Source organism: Hippopotamus amphibius, chromosome 2 (genome assembly GCF_030028045.1).
Source record: "Hippopotamus amphibius kiboko isolate mHipAmp2 chromosome 2, mHipAmp2.hap2, whole genome shotgun sequence".
Taxonomy (NCBI): Eukaryota; Metazoa; Chordata; class Mammalia; order Artiodactyla; family Hippopotamidae; genus Hippopotamus; species Hippopotamus amphibius.
Genome location: NC_080187.1, coordinates 107,672,353 through 107,688,778, shown reverse-complemented (window position 1 = coordinate 107,688,778; position 16,426 = coordinate 107,672,353).

The window sequence follows — 16,426 nt, the reverse complement described above, 5'->3', positions numbered from 1 at the left end:
GAGTGTCGGCAGTGCTTAAAGCTTAGTTTCAGAAGAATCACTTGATGAGTCTGTAACGGAGCCAGGGAGGGAGGGCCCAGCTTCTCCTCTAGGAATTCAGCCGGAGAAGGTCTGCGGGAGAGTCCAGGAAGGTGTGTTTTACCATCTGCTGGTTCTGCTACGGGTGGGGCCACACATGGAGAACTACCAGCCATGGTAACCCTGAGACAGAGGGGCAGACCTCCAGGTCCCCTCCCCCAATGCAGAGTGTCGTGGTCGGGATCTCCTCCTTGGAAGGGAAGATGGGTGGAACAGTCTCCTTTACTGATTAAGCTTATTCCTTTCTCACATGCATCCAGCAAATACTGTTTAGCAACTATGGTGGACACGGTACAGTCTCCCCACTGGAGGGAGGGTGTCAGGATGGGTGCACACCAGCCGCTGCCCCTGAGATGGAGGATCTTTTAGGGACAACAGTGGACCCCACTGGACAGAGCCTGCCTGACACGATGCCTTCTGGGTGCTCTCCAAATACCCAAGTTTTCTTTTCGCATCTCCAAGTCTTTACTGAATGGACTTCACTGAAACCTTGCCAGATCATTCTGCACTAAAGCCAGCATGTCAAAGGCTGAACCCCTCTCTTCCCCAGGGTCCTCCCGGCTCGGTAAAGAGCAACTATGTTCTTCCAGCTGCTCCAGCCAAGAACAGAATCTGTTTATCTCTCCTGCACCCGCTACCCGATCCATGGCAAGTCCTGATGGTCCTGCTCTGTTTCTCCCCAGCGTTCCTCCAAGCCAGCGTTGCCGTGTCCTCCCCTCTCCCTCCCCTGCTAGCCATCCTAAAGAACGAATCACCCTCTGTGTGCCTCTCCCCTGGGAAGCCTGCTCTGACTCCCCACACCTGGGTCTGGGGTCCCTGTCCTTCCTTGTCGTGATACTTCCTACACAGCCTGGCTAGTCGACTGCCCGTTTCATCTCTTGTTTTCTCCACTAGGTTGTAAGGTCTGTACAGGCATGGGTCGTTTCATACAGCCTGGTTCCCAGTAGGTGCCCCGTGAGAGCTGGTTAGTTTAATGAAGGAGGGAAAGGAAGATTCCGGCAAAGGAAATAATCAAAGAAGAATCAGGATCAGAGACGGCAAGTGGTGCTGTGTGCCTGGGCAGAGGCTTGGTGGGGTGTCACGTGGGACACACAGAGAAATGCACATGCAGACAGAGAAGATGAGGGAAAACACGGGAGGTTCTGGGTAGAAAACTGGTCTTTGGTCAGCTGCGGGAACTACTGGATTATTTTGAGCAGAATGGCACAAAATGCTCCTTTTAGAAGATAATCTGGTACTGAAACTGGACTGAAAGGAGAATGGGGAAGGGCAGAATCGGCCAAACCACATGGCGAAAAATGCCCCAATTCGCATGGCGGCAGGGAGATTGGGGAGGAGTAGACACAAGTGAGAAACATTTGGCGGAAAGATACTGGATGCTGAGTTCAAAGAAGACAAGGCACTTGAGGCTGGATCACGTGGCTGGAAGAATAGCAGCACCTTTCATGGAAGATGGAGAAACTACAAAGATGGCATAATTAGGTGGAAAGAACATGAGCTTGCCTCCAGGCCTCTCGTTTGAAACATTCTCAGAACAGTCTGGCAGGAATGAACTGAACTGGAGATTCAAGACTAGACTCTAGGAGAGATGTCTCTCTCTCTGTAAAGCCTGAATACTCCAGCCTCTGTCTCAGGAGAAAAAACACTTAGCTTCCTGGGAGGTTGGCTGATGTGGACATCGAAACGTTTTTGAGCTTCTTTTAAAGGGTTGTTCAATTTTCTGAAAATATTTTGTATCTCTTCTCATTAAATGGGGGCAAAACTCCCAGCAGTTGGGGTGCACTTTTTCACTTTGGAGCCAGAGGGTTTTTGCAAATGGTGGGGATGGGTATTAGCCCTGTGGACACACATGGCAAACTGGCGGAGAAAAATCACACAACGTAAGTTGGAGAAAAATCACACAATGTCCAAGTGCTGAGACAATCTTTATGCATAATCTTTCCGCACAAATCCACAAAGTTGCCATTATTTGGAAACTCAAAGGAGCTGCTGTGTAGAACCAGCAACCTATTAGAATTGAACTTATCTATGCTTTTCCACCTACCAAAAATAGATACGCAGGGGTTTTAATTCAATCTGCAATTTAAAAAAATGCCTGATAACAAATGCGCCAAAATGTTAGTTATCTGTTCAATCTGGATGCTGGATACTTGGATCTCTATTATGTTATTTTCTGCACTCTTCTGTAGTTCATCACTTTTTTAAAAAAAACTTCAAAAAAAGATATGCAAGACAGAGCCAAAGACTAAGATTCTGAGAATGGGGCAAGTCTGGGAAGACGACCTACAGAAGCAGTGGAGTGACCCCATTTTGCAAAGTTCCTGTCCCCTCCGAGAACAAAAGGCCATGGTGGTGACCAGAATGTTCGAGGTCATGGGATAGAGAGGGAGGTAGCCACTCTCTTCGCCGGCTGTCGGTCCCACATGTCTGTAATAGTTCTCGAGAGGTCACCGCTAGCCTGGGAAGTCACAGACCCATCATGACACACTCCTGTGTTGACAATTACATGGAATCCAGCACAGTGACAGAGGGACTTCCTCTACGTCCACCCAACATTGTGCCCCTGAGCTCAGCCTGCTTCTCAGGCCAGGGCCACCATGTCACTTGCTGCCACAGTGCCTTTCTGAGCAAACACACCCAAGCTGTGAGTCTTGGGGACAGTTATCTCCTCCGGGGCTGTGTGACCGGGGAAGGGGGAGTGAGATGTCCCACTGACAGTTCCTCCCAGCATCCCAAAGCTTTCCAGCCTTTTGCTCCCTTCCTTTGGACAAACTGAGAGCCTCCTCTGCGGGCTCACAACAGCCTATCTACAACTTAGGCTTTGGAAAGTCCAGCATTTCGCAAAGCTGACAGACGCTTCCTCTGCCCCCGGCTCCTTGCATTCAGGCGCATGTCGGAAACACAGCATCATAACCGCCAGCCACGCCAGCCAGGTGGTGGGCCCAGTGTGGAGGCAGCAAGGCTCCACTCCAGTACATCAGCTCTTAAGACCAAATACACCGGCAACTCCACCGGAAGACACGGGTCCTGGGGGCTGCCTGCGGGCTTTAGGCTTCAGGCTTCTGCAACGAGGAGTGGGGAGAGTGGACGTGTCCTTCCAGCCAGGCCCTGGGGAGAAATCCTTCCAATAAAGTATCTTTCAACAAACCAAGGTGAAGCTGCCACTGGCTTTCAAACCCTTGAAAGCAGTCAGCATCCGGTCGACGGCTCACACTCTTGGCAACCGCTCCTAGAAAGGGCCCCTGGGTCTCCCGCCTGCTTGTTCCCCTGGGGCTGTGCCGTCTGAGGGGCCCCAAGTACTCCTCCTCCACCAACAGCCGGGCGTGTGTGCGGGTGAGTTCTCTGCACCAAGTTGTCAGGACTTTCTGGAACCAATAAGACTGAACACTCAGCTCTGGGTGAACCCCCGAAACCAGACCTCTTAAAATCTGCTTCTTTCCATCAGAGCACTGGAGCCCAAGATCCTCCCCTGGGAGAAGAGTGGATCAGAGATTCTAAAAGTCATACTGAGGGCATCCCTCCTTCCCAGCACCCTGGGGTCGCAGGGCCTCCTGGGGGCTGGGCTCTGTTTCCAGTCAAGGGACCTGGAACATCACCGCCAGGTGTCCATTTCCACCCGCACCCCCTGCACCTGTGAATCCTCCCCCACCCGCCCCCGCATTTTCCTTCAAGGACAACTGTAAGGATGCCCGGGTCCTCTCCTCTGCAGCCAGACTGTGTCCAGCATGGCAGGCACACAGCTGGAACCTCAGCCTGTTACCACAGGGGCCTGCTGGGTGCAAAGTGAGTCCACATGCCCGCACAACAGTCAAGGCACAGAAGCTGTCCTCTTGGTGGTGGTGTTGGCTCGTCTGGGGGCAGGTGTAGGAAGACAGCCCGAGGCAGAGAGGAAACGGGTCGCCTCCCCTCTGAGGAGTTCGGGTCTCCCAGATAAAGGGAAGGAGAGCCCACCGCCCACAGCCTGGCTGGCCGAGCGCCAAGGAAGTGCACGAGGTAGGTTCTAACCATCAACCGAAGCACCTGGGATGTCAGGTTGAAAAATACTGCATATCCTCACGTGCGGCCACCCCTTGTGCTGGATGAGGCTGATGAGGCCACAGACACTGCTGCTGGGTAAACCAAGGCCACAGATCGAGGAACAAGTCATCCATCCCATTCTCCTCTTGTCTCCTGATATATGTTTTGGCAAATACATTTGAGGGACAGAAAGAGGATGCTTGTCCGGGGCATATATCCAGAAAAGACAAAAGCTACAATTGGAAAAGATACATGCCACCCCTATGTTCACAGCAGCACTATTTACAATAGTCAAGACATGGAAACAACATAAGTGTCCATCGACAGATGAATGGATAACGAAGATGGGGTATAAAAGACAACCCCCAGAATGGGAGAAAATATTTCCAAATGAATCACTGATGTGCTCAGGAAAAAGTGGACACAGCCTGGACACAGCAGGCAGGGGAGGTGCTGAGTGGAGTTGTAATTTACAACGTCTGAGGCTAAAAACACTGGAAAGAGCTGATCACGTGTGTGTGTGTGTGTGTGTGTGTGTGTGTGTGTGTGTGTGTGTGTGTGTGTGTGAGAGAGAGAGAGAGAAAGAGAGAGAAAGATGGGGCAGGGCAGGGCAGGGGGTGGGGGAGCGGTGGTGCTTTGGTCTTGAATTCCAAAAGGGCTTAGCTTTAAGATGATGGTAAAACCCTGGAGGAGGAAAGCGTACAGCAGGTGTTAACCTCTAAAGGATGCAGGTCATGGTACAAGGTCATTTCCCCATCAAGAAATAAACCAATAAAAGTATTTCCTGGACAAGACGGGGGTGGGGGTGGAGCCTAGACAGGCAGGTTGAGGAGAGTTGTAAGGGAGGTATGGGTGGTGGGGCCGCGTCCCGGGGCTGAGATTCTGCAGGCTGCGGGCTGGGGGCCGAGAACAGGGGGTGAGGGCGGAGGGCCTGGGGCCTGTGTCTCTATAGCCCTGGCCACCTGCCTTGCAAGGACGTGCGGCGGGCAGGCCTGGACTGATGGAGGGCCTTGGACGACCACCCACCTGAGCCCCCTCACCTCTCTGCATGGGGAAATAACAGCCCCTCGGGAAGGAGAAGAAATCAGCAGGGTTGGTGAGAGCAGCCTGGCTGGTGTGGAGGCCCTCCTGAGAGAGGGGACGAGGTGGTCAGCGGTGAAGGCACGGGACCAAGGCCGACACCTGAAAGCAATGTGACAAGACGTCTCCAAGGAGGGGGAGGCAGGAGCACGGAGAAGACGGGCCTCGCCCCCCGGGTCACTGCAGGAGAGGACGAGGGAGACCAGCCCTGAACGAGTTAAAATCCTGAACTGACCAAGGAATTGCCCAGAAGAGGCTTTTAAGCCAGAAGGCGGTCTGTTACCCTCAAGGGCCAAGACTGGGTTTTGGCCACCTCACCAGCAACCTCAGCACAGTTACAAACAAATAAGGGCCCGTCTTCCATATCAGAGGTGTCACCGCACACTTGAAACCCACTGTACACGTTGGGAATCCCTGCCCCCACCACGTCCCCAAAAGATTTCAATTACAAAGCCCACCTCGTGTGCTGAGGAGTCGCCTACAATTTGGGGTGTGATTAGCAGACCTGGACCAGACATACTTTGAACTGCCAGAAATCTGCTGCGATCAGGGTGCCCCTTGGCACCTCCTGACCCTAATATGGGGAAGGATTAGGAAGAGAGAAACGCGTGGTCCCTTATGCAGGTCACAGGCCGCAAACACTGCTAGCCACAGCCATCCTCACAATCACAGTTCCCACCGTGCTGGCCTGACCTAAGGTAATACAGTCAGTCCCCTACCTACGCACCTTCAGGTTGCGAACTTCCAAAGAGGTGAACGTGTGTTCAAGCGGGAGTGAAATTGCAGCCCGCCCTCCGTCTCCTGTGCTGACCATCCTTCAGCTCTACCACCTCCCACCTCCTCTCGCTCCTCCAGTCAGTAACTCTTCTTGCCTGTTCACTGGATGCCAGCCCTGGATGCCAGCTGTTGTCCTGGACTACTGTACTTTTCAAGGTACTATACTATAAGATTAAAAATATTTTCGTGTTTGTTTATGTATTATTTGTGTGAAAAGTATTACAAGCCTATTATAGTATGGGACTACATAGCCAACTGTGTTAGCTGGGTACCTAGGCTCACTTTGCTGGACTTATGAACAAATTGGACTTAACGAACACGCTCTCGGAACGGAACTCATTGGCACGCAGGGGACTTTCTGTATAAGTAGTATGAGGTCTGCCTTCTCTTCGTTTCTCCCCCCTTTCACCTGCCGTCATCTTGGAAGCAGAAAATGACCACATGAGCACGTGCTATCCTGTCCTCTTGGCGCGCCACCCGCCGTGGTGAGGGCCCCATGGGACCCCACCCCATCCAACCCGTGCAACCAGCCTGAGCACCACGGTGCCCTTTGTTCGTCCCCTGCCTGGTTTCTCTCCTGGAAGGTGGGTGAGAGGCTCCGACTGTGCTGGTCCAAGTGCCCTGGAGCTGAACGTCCGTGTTTGCTTTCTCTGAAGTCACTTCACTCCCTCCCCTCCCCACGTGCGGCTCCAGGCCGGCATGACTGTCATGACGCGTGAGGAACTGAAACGAAAGCATTTCCAACCCTGCAGGGAAAACGAGACCGTCTCCCGGCTCCACCGTAGCTGGGTGCAGCTCAAGTATTCAGCGGAGACTAAATCAAATCTCCTACAATGTTCATGCATACATTAGAGCTACTTATATTACCTTCGTAATGCCTCGTGTTTTCATAAAAAATGGAATCTTAAAATGGAAAGTTCTAAGCAAAAACAAACTAGTGGGACTACCTCAAGCTAAAAGCTTCTGCACAGCAAAGGAAACCATTAAGAAAATGAAATGGAAATCTACTGAATGGGAATAAATACTTGCAAACCATATATCTGGTAAGGGGTTACTCTCCAAAATATATAAAGAACGCATATAACTCAATAGTAAAAACAAACAGTCCAGTTAGAACACGGGCAGAAGATCTGAATAGACATTCTTCCAAAGAAGTCATACAGACGGCCAACAGGCACATGAAAAGATGCTCCACATCACTAATCATCAGGGAAATGCACATCTAAACCACAGCGAGATGTCACCTCACACCTGTCAGAATGGCTATCATCAAAAAGATAACAGATAAGAAGTGTGGGTGAGGATGTGGAGAAAAGGGAGCCCTTGTACAGTACTGGTGGGAATGTAAGTTGGTGCAGCCACTGTGGAGAACAGCATGGAGGTGCCTCAGAAAACTGAAAATAGAACTACCATCTGATCCAGCAATTCCACTCCTGGGTACTTGTCTGAAAAAAATGAAATCACTAATCTGAAAAGATACAGGCACCCCACTATTCATAGCAGCACTACTTACAATAGCCAAGACATGAAAGCACCCTAAGTGTCCATCAATATATAAATGGATAAACAAGATGTGGTGTGTGTCTATATATACAGACACACACACACAATGGAATATTACTCAGCCATGAGAAAGAAGGAAATCCTGCCATTTGCAACAACATGGATGGACTTGGAGGGTATTATGCTACGTGAAATGAGCCAGAGAAAGATAAATACCAGTTGCCAACAGTGGGAGATGGGGGGAGTCAAAAGGTTCAAACTTCCAGTTATAAAATAACTAAGTCCTGGGATGTAATGCACAGCATGGGGACTACAATTAACAATACTGTACTGCATAGTTGGAAGTTGCAAAGAGTACATCTTAAAAGTTCTCATCATAAGAAAAAAATTCTGTAACCGTATGGAAAGGGATGCTATCTAGACAACGTGATGATCATTTCACAATATATACATATATTGTATCATTACACACCTGACACTTATTCGGTGTTCTATGCCAATCATCTCTCAATAAAATTTTGTAATAAAAATATTAAAGCTGAAAGAAAGTTGGAAGTTCAGTTAGTCTGAGCTTAGTTGGGGGTCGCTCAACAGCACCTCGACCGCTGGCCACAATTTCTCATCTGAACACCTCCAGTGACAGGTACGTGTGACACCCCACCCCATCCCCACCCCCGCCCCAGACTCTTCCAGCTCAGGCAGAACTGTTAGGGGAACGACTGGCTGAAACCACCTGCCCTGGTCAGGAAAGACAGTAACCACCTGCGTGAGTTATCTTACAACAGGAGGTCCTGGTAAGGAACGGAACTAACAAGCTATCGCCAACCGGAAGAATTTGGGAAAGGTCAAAAGGAGAGAGGAGACGCCAGTCCACGTGTCCTACCCACCTCCCAGAACCCTCCTGGCTGGAATCCATCTTGGCCGAGCGGTGCGCCCGCCCCCAGGAAGGACCCTGAGTCAGAGTGATTGGCCAGAGACAACCCGGAAACTAGCCCCATCAGCATGAAACCGGAGACTGCGAGCCACGTGGCAGAGCAGCCCTCCTGGGCTCCCTCACCCTCCCGCTCTCCGCCCGGGCGTCCCTTCCCAACAAAGTCTCTTGCTTTGTCAGCACGTGTGTCTGCTTGGGCCGTTCATTTCCACGTGTTAGACAAGAGCCCACTCTCCGGCCCTGGGAGGAGTCCCCCTTCCTGCAACTGAACGGCCTCTTCCTTTTGCTGAGGACGCCCTATAATTTGCCGGACTGGCCTCAGTTTCGGCCCTTGACACCCTGCAGGCTAGATCTCCTCGCACTCCCAGGCGCAAATGCTCTGGGCGACTTGGTGACTCCTCTTGTATCCCTCCCTCCAAAGCCCCTCTTCCTGTCCAGGCGCTGAGCCCGCGAACCTTCCCGGAGCCCCTCGTGGACCGTGGTGCTCAGGGCTCGGCACAGGGCTTGGCTGTGGCCGCTGAGTGGGGAGCCAGACAGCTTTGTTCTAAACACTGTGTGTCCATTCATGTAGCCTAGGGTTTAATTAGCTTTCCTGGCAGCCACATTAAACGACGGCTTGTTTCTCAGCAGCGACTACACATTTGAGTGGTTGCGTTTCTAAAACCCGAAAACAGAGCCTGCCATTTACTTACTGTTGGACTTTGTCCTGTCCTACGGGCCGGCTGATGCAGACGTTCAGAGACCTTTTGTGATTCTGACTTTGCCTTTGAATGCATTAGCATTCCACTCCAGTTCTGTGTCACCTGCAGATAAAATAAGCCACCGATTAAAAGAAAAATCGTGTGTAGCACAGAAATGCAGAGTCCTGCACTATGCCAGTAACAACCTTCTCTTAGATTAAAAAGGACTGATTAATTAGCAACCCTGTGATCCTTGGACCATTTATAACCTACCCAATTACCCTCTCCCTCAAGCCCTGGGAGCAGGACATTAGCCAGTCTTTACGGCCGCCATCATCTGCACCCCTTTTCTATTTGGGGCAATTACCCGCCTTATGAGTCTTTCTGGAGCAGAGACCACCGCTCCGAATGAAAGGTGGAAAATGCCAGTGGCTGGCTTTCCCAGCATCCTTTGCAGCTCGGGAACAGCCATGTGATCTGGGCCCAGGGGTCAGAGGCATCGTGCTGAACTTGACCCAGGAGCTGAAGAGGGTGGGGACAGCTTCATGGCCTTAGGGACACCAGGTCATGGGAATGGTGGTATCCAGGGCAGTGTTTTTGTTTTTGTTTTTCTCGTCACGCTGCGCAGCATGTGGAATCTTAAGTTTCTCGACCAGGGATCAAACCAGCGATTTTTGGATGTGGTTCTGAAGATGGGATGTCCAAACCCAGCTGTCTAGCCCTTCCCGAGAGTCTATAAGTGGCTCTACATCCTTGAATAAAATCCTTTTTCTGCTTAAACTAACTAGAATCTGTCTCTGTTGTTTTGACCTAAAACAGCCAGTGAGACCTGCATCTTCCCTCATCCCCACGGCCCTGGAGAGACTCCTTCCTGCACTGCGGGCCATCACCAACCTCATTTACACGTATGCCAATTGGGTAGTCCCTGTCGGAAAAGGAGGTGAAAACAGCCTGACACCATGTGTTTTCCGAGACCTGGGCTGGCTCTCCAGAGTCACTGATGCCCTTTCTAAGAGCTCAGAAATCATATTCTTGGACGTTCCTCAAGATTCTGGCCAAGAGTCAACATCAAGCTCACTCATCTGAACTTCAGAGAACCTGCCCTCTTTCTCTTTTTGAAAATTACAACCTAAATGGGGAAAAAATTTGAAAAAGAATACATTTTATTCACTTTGCTGTATGCCTGAAACTAACACATTATAAATCAACTATACTTCAATATAAAATAAAATATATTTAAAAAAATGAAAAAGAAAATTACAACTACAGTTTCCCCATCTCTTGGGGTTCTGTTATTTTTCAGGATTCCTCTGACATTATCCCAAAGATTTCTCAACCGCATCTGCGGATTCTCCAGCCTCCTGGGACCCCCTTTTCCGGGCAAGGAAAATGTTCTCGAACAATCCTCTCGGCTGTTTGATTTGCATTTTGTAGTTTGCAGAGGACTCTTCTTTGAGAAGACAGAAGCCAAGCAGGGTTGAGGGGTTGCCCGTGTTCGTGATCTATGAAAACCCACCCACCCAGCTTCCACAGGGGCCCCCTCACAGCCCCACACATCCCTGGAGACCCAGGCAGCTGTCTGTCTGCGCGTCCAATGTCTGAGCCCAAACCCTGTGCCCTGCAGCCTACACACGCCGTCCTTGTGACCGGAGGAGGCTGTGTGTGTGGTGGGCATTCTAACTGGCGGCTGCAGCCCACCCCAGACAGCGCACTGCCCTGCAAGCTTCACTCCTATCGTCGTTTTAGATTCCACCACAGAAACAGATGAGGCACCATGTAAAATAGTTTGTAATCTCTGGGCCTCATTTACCTTCTCATACATCACCTCTTAGTCACACTTAATACGGTTTATGTATCTTTGGCAACAAAAGCAAGATTGTTTCAAATTGTTAGCACGGTGAGTCATAAAAATCACACTATTGCATTCAATGTATTTGTGCACAAATATCCACTGTTTGGTTAATGAACTATTCAGACCATTAGAAATGGGGGTGAAGGCGAGAGTGGAAGAGACCCCCCCCCAAAGGAGAGTTGGGGGGTGGTCAAAGACCCACGTGGCCTGGAGGCAAGGGGCCAACCCCTGAGGTCCTGTGCTTTGAGGGTTTACAGGGAGCGGGCCTCCTGAGAGCAAGGTGGTGGTCCCACAGAGAGGGGAGCTTTGTCCCCTGCCCTCTGGGCCCCTGGGGCTGGAACACCCTGGGCTCGGGCCTGGGGGCAGTGAGGGCCTCCCGACCAAGCCAGGTCGAGAGAGTTGCTGTTCCTGGAACCTCTACAAAGGGCTCTGCACTGGACCAGTGGAACAGTGGGAGCAGAGGACACCAGATTCAGGGACACGCTCCACCCCCTCCCTCCCCTGCCACTGAGAAGACCCCCAGCCCCAGGCCTCAGCTGCTGTGCCCACCCCCACTCAGTGCCCAGGAGCTGCGGGGATTAAGGGGCTTGGCTCTAAGTCCCTGGGCCAGTTTGCCCGGGACCCCCTTTGCTGAGATGAAGACCTGAGAGTCCCTGGCCAGTGAGATGGGATGGGCTCCGAGACCCGACTCCTCGGCAAGGCCAGCTCTGGGCTCTGGTCCCGACTTGCACCACCAGGCCCTATTCAGCCACCAGCTCTTGCCTGCCCTAATCACTTAGTGACCCCCGTCTCGACCCATGTCTGCACCCAGGCTACCGGCAGTTCATGGTCAGGTATGAGGGAAGGGGCTGGTGTGTCTCAGGAAGCCTGATGCCCGTGTTCTGGCCACCGCGGGAGGGGCCCTGGCGTGCTTGCTCTGTGGGGGCGGAGTGGGTCCTGTGATTCCTCCAAGTCTTGAGGCCTTTGGTTCCCACCACCCTGCACTAACTCTCATCCTCATCTGTAAGATGCCAAACAGAAAGCTACACGAAATCTCAACATGTCCCTTCTCCCAAAGGTTCACAGCAGAATCTACCCCATTTTAAAAGAACACATCTTAACACCTGTGACTAGAGACACATAAGACCCCCACCCACTCCCTGACACCTTTAAGGACAAGCAAAATCACAGACAAAAGCACACGACAGAGGCACGTGACAGCACACCACAGAGCACATCACAGCAGGCACATGACAGAGAAATCTATAACTTGAAAAGACACATGCACCCCACTGTTCACAGCAGCACTATTTACAATAGCCAAGACATGGAAGCAACCTAAATGTCCATCAACAGATGAATGGATAAAGAAGACGTAGTACATATATACAGTGGAATAATACTCAGCCATAAAAAGGAATGAAATAGGGACTTTCCTGGTGGTCCAGTGGTTAAGACTCCATGCCCCCAATGCAGGGGGCCCGGGTTCAATCCCTGGTCAGGGAACTAGATCCCACGTGCCACAACTACAGATCCTGTGTGCCGCAACTAAGACCCGGCACAGCCCAATAAATAAATAAATATTTATTAAAAAAAAAAGAATGAAATAATGTCATTTGCAGCAACATGGATGGACCTAGAGATTATCATACTAAGTGAAGTAAGTCAGACAAATCATATATCGCTTATATGTGGAATCTAAAAAAAAATGATACATGTGAACTTAATTACAAAACAAAAACAGACTCACAGACTTGGAAAACAAACGTATGGTTACCAAAGGGGAAAGATGGGAGGGAAGGGGATAAATTAGGAGGTTGGGTTTAACGAATACACATTACTATATATAAAATCGATAAAGAACAAGGACCTACGGTATAGCACAGAGAACTCTACTCAATATTCTGTAATAACCTATATGGGAAAAGAATCTGAAAAAGAAAATACATACACATCGGAACCACTTTGCTGTACACCTGAAACTAACACAACATTGTAAATCAATTATATTCCAATATAAAATTTAGAAAAACGTCAGCAGGCACACGAGCAGATCGAACAGTGCAGAGGAGACCGGCCCAACACAACCAGGGAACAGGGCAAGAAACAGGAGACCAACTCATCCTCCTGAGGAGTCATCACAAGCGAGAGCATTTCCAGGGGCCCCCCGGCAGCGTCCCGCTCGGACCCTGGCATCACCCGCCGGCAGAGAGCAGAGCCAGCCTGGGGGCTTGGGTTCGGGCGGGACTGCCCTGCCCAGCCTCCCCTCCACACCACCTGCACTGTGGGGACAGGTACCTGTGACCTCCGGCTGCCCTTCTATTTCTACGTCCGGGTTGTGGGTGAGATCTGTCAGCACAGGACAGAGGACGGGGTCTGTACCAGCCCAGGACGATCTTCAGTCACATCAGGGGACACCTCCCCCAGGTCCATCTTTGCATTTTGGGATGCAGGAACCCATGGTCTGGACTTGTTGTCTTTGAGGATCTGTGGGGTTGGCAGGCTCCTAGGATGTTTTCTTGCTTCGAGGGAGAAACACAAACAATTCTGGGTCCTTCTCCTCCCTTCTGTACTGTCAGGGGGGAAATACATTTCCAAGTCACCGTGTTCCTGATCTTGTGAAATCACCAGCAGAGGTAACAGAATCATCAACAACATGTGTTTCTTTCCTCTTCATGGCCACGAGCCCGGGGAGGGGTGTAATTAATCTAAGAAGCCAAGAAAAGGATTAGAGGTGGAAAGAAATCGCGTCAGGGGAAGACCCGGCCAAGATGTGAGTCCAGACGGCAAGCAGGATGCTTGTAGGTGCTCACGGCACCTGCCAAAGTCTCTCCTCACAGCCGGGCTGAGGGTTCTCCACGGTGGGTACGTGAACAGCACAGCCAGCACGGTGCACTGCGGGGTCGGGAACTGGCTCATAAATGATCCGTCCTTAACTTGCACACGAAAAATCAACGCAAGGAAACATTCTCATACTTGTATATCCAGGAACGTGCTGTGTTCACTGAGGTGTCTGTGTGATTTTAAAGACATCCTTCCTACAGGTCCATCCCCATCTGATCTGCTGGCAGAATTTCCACGTCATCGCACAGTTACAATACAGCAAGGACACAGGGCTTTCATTTCAGCTCTGACTGGGTCTCTGAGGCCTCTGCACTCTTTTCTCAAAGAGGAATAACTTAAAAAAAAACTCTTTTTTAAGTGAGGAGGGAAAAGGGTCAGCACGGCTGCCAAGAACTTCTTAGTTTGGTTCCAAAGCATCGTGAGCAGAGGCCCCTGAAGGCAGAATGGAAGCCCCCACTCAGGGGCTCCACGCAGAGCACACAGGAAACACGACCTCTTCCGCGGCTCCTCCGTCGGCTGCACGGGTCCTCCTGGCCTCTCCTGCTGGAAGCTGCTGTCCGGGCCACTGGCACCCATGACTTACCCTAACCCTCTTCCCGTCCCGTCACCAGACAACAGCTCTGTCCGTCAGCCTTTCCCAAATGCAGCCGTCGGTCCTGGCCTGCCCGCCTCACACGCCCCTTTTCCTTGTAGGAGTTCAAAGTCACCTGGTTGGTCGTTTTCTCACTGTTGCCTCACTTGAGCTTACGTGTCATGTTTTCAGGAAGAAATTTACAGTTTAAACTCCCACCATCATTTCGAACTCAACGTTTCCAAAATGGACCTTCTTGTCTTGACCTGGAACTACTCCTCCCGCCAACGTCTGCATCCCTCTCAAAGGCTCCGCTGTTGCCATGGTCACCCTGATGCACATCATAGATGCTGTTTCTGTCCCATCTCCTCCATCTCCTCTAGGCTTCAGCCATCCATTCCTACCAGCTCTTTACTCTAAATGTCTCCTCCAGTTGTTCTCCCCTCTTTGTCCCCTCTGCTCCCCACAGGTGGGTGAGGGCGGCTCCCTTCTCCTCACCTCTGACTCCCAGGTCCCCAGCTCCACACCTGATCTCACGTACCATGGCTGGGCTGGTCTCCCTACGTCACTTCTGTGTTGGGAAACCTTCAGCAGTATCAGGGTAGACACTTCCGCTGGCCCTTCCTGACTTGCAGGTATCTGGCTCTAAGCTCACTACAAAGCGCACACTCTCTGCACGAGCCCTGGGTTTACACTCCCCCACAGATGAGCTGCCCTGTGTCCACCACTGAGCCTTTGTGCTGCGGTCCTTCCTGTGCCCGCACGTCCTGTGCTTCCTCTGATAAGTATCTGAAATCTCTCCATCTTCATCACTCAGGCCCCATCACCTTTTTACCTAAAATGTGCTGCTGCCTTCCTCACCTCCCTCTCCTCTGAGCTCATGTCGGGTTTGTAACCTCTGCCTCAAAGCTATTACATAGATGCATTGTCTTCTAATAGTTCTTACAATTTTCAGTTTGCATTTTTCTCCCCATCCAGACTGTGCTCTCCTTGAGGACAAGGACAGCGTCTTGTAAGTCTTCCTTCCAATTATCCCCTCCTACTGATATCCTACTTGTTTTCCACGATCCCACATTTTACCTATTTTACCATTTTTTATCGTATATGTCTTTGTAAGCCATCTCCAAACTCTTGCAGGATAAAAAATTAACTTCTTCTGTATCTTTCACAATATCCATCATTGTACTAGGTAACCACAGTGGTTTGTGAGAACCCACTCAATAAATATGGAATTGATTTTGAATATAGTAGAGCACATGTGTATTTTTTTTAATTTTTTTTTTTAGCTTTTTATGGAGTATAATTGCTTCACACTGTTGTGCCAGCTTCTGCTGTACAACAAAGTGAATCAGCTGTATTTATACATATATCCCCATATCCCCACCCTCCCTATCCAACCCCTCTAAGTCATCACCCACCCATCATCGAGCTGATCTCCCTGTGTTATGCAGCAGCTTCCCACTAGCTATCTACTTTACATTTGGTAGTGTCTACATGTCAATGCTACTCTCTCACTTCGTCCCAGCTTCCCCTTCACCCCCACCCCAAGTCCTCAAGTCCATTCTCTACATCTGCATCTTTATTCTTGCCCTGTCACTGGGTTCATCAGTACCATTTCTTTAGAAGGGCACGTGTATTCATCTCAGCCAACTAAAAATTGTCTTTAAGCCCCTTAAGAATCTGAATTTAAGTGGAATCACTTGAGCCTTTTTCCCCACTCTGTTCAGCTATGCTGTCTTTCATTATATCTGATAATGACTTGATACAACTAAAACTAAAAAGAGAGAAAAGGTAAAAACAAACAACAACAAAAACCTCAAAGGCCCTTCAGATGGGAATTTAAGGAGGATAGTTGGTAGGTCATTTCTATATGAGGACACGTGTTCATGGGATGTTCCTCCACATGCCAAGCTCCACAAGCCCAACACCCACCCTGAGCGGGGGTAGGGCAGGGCAGGCTGAGGTGCAGACACAGTGAGACAGGGAGATAGGATGGAAATAATACAAAACAGGATTTTTCTCTTTTTTTTTAAAGGAAAGAAAAAAATGTATTCTCTGGCATAAGGAAAAGTTCAGGATCAAAGGCTAAGATTCTGATTTGTAAAGTTTAGGGT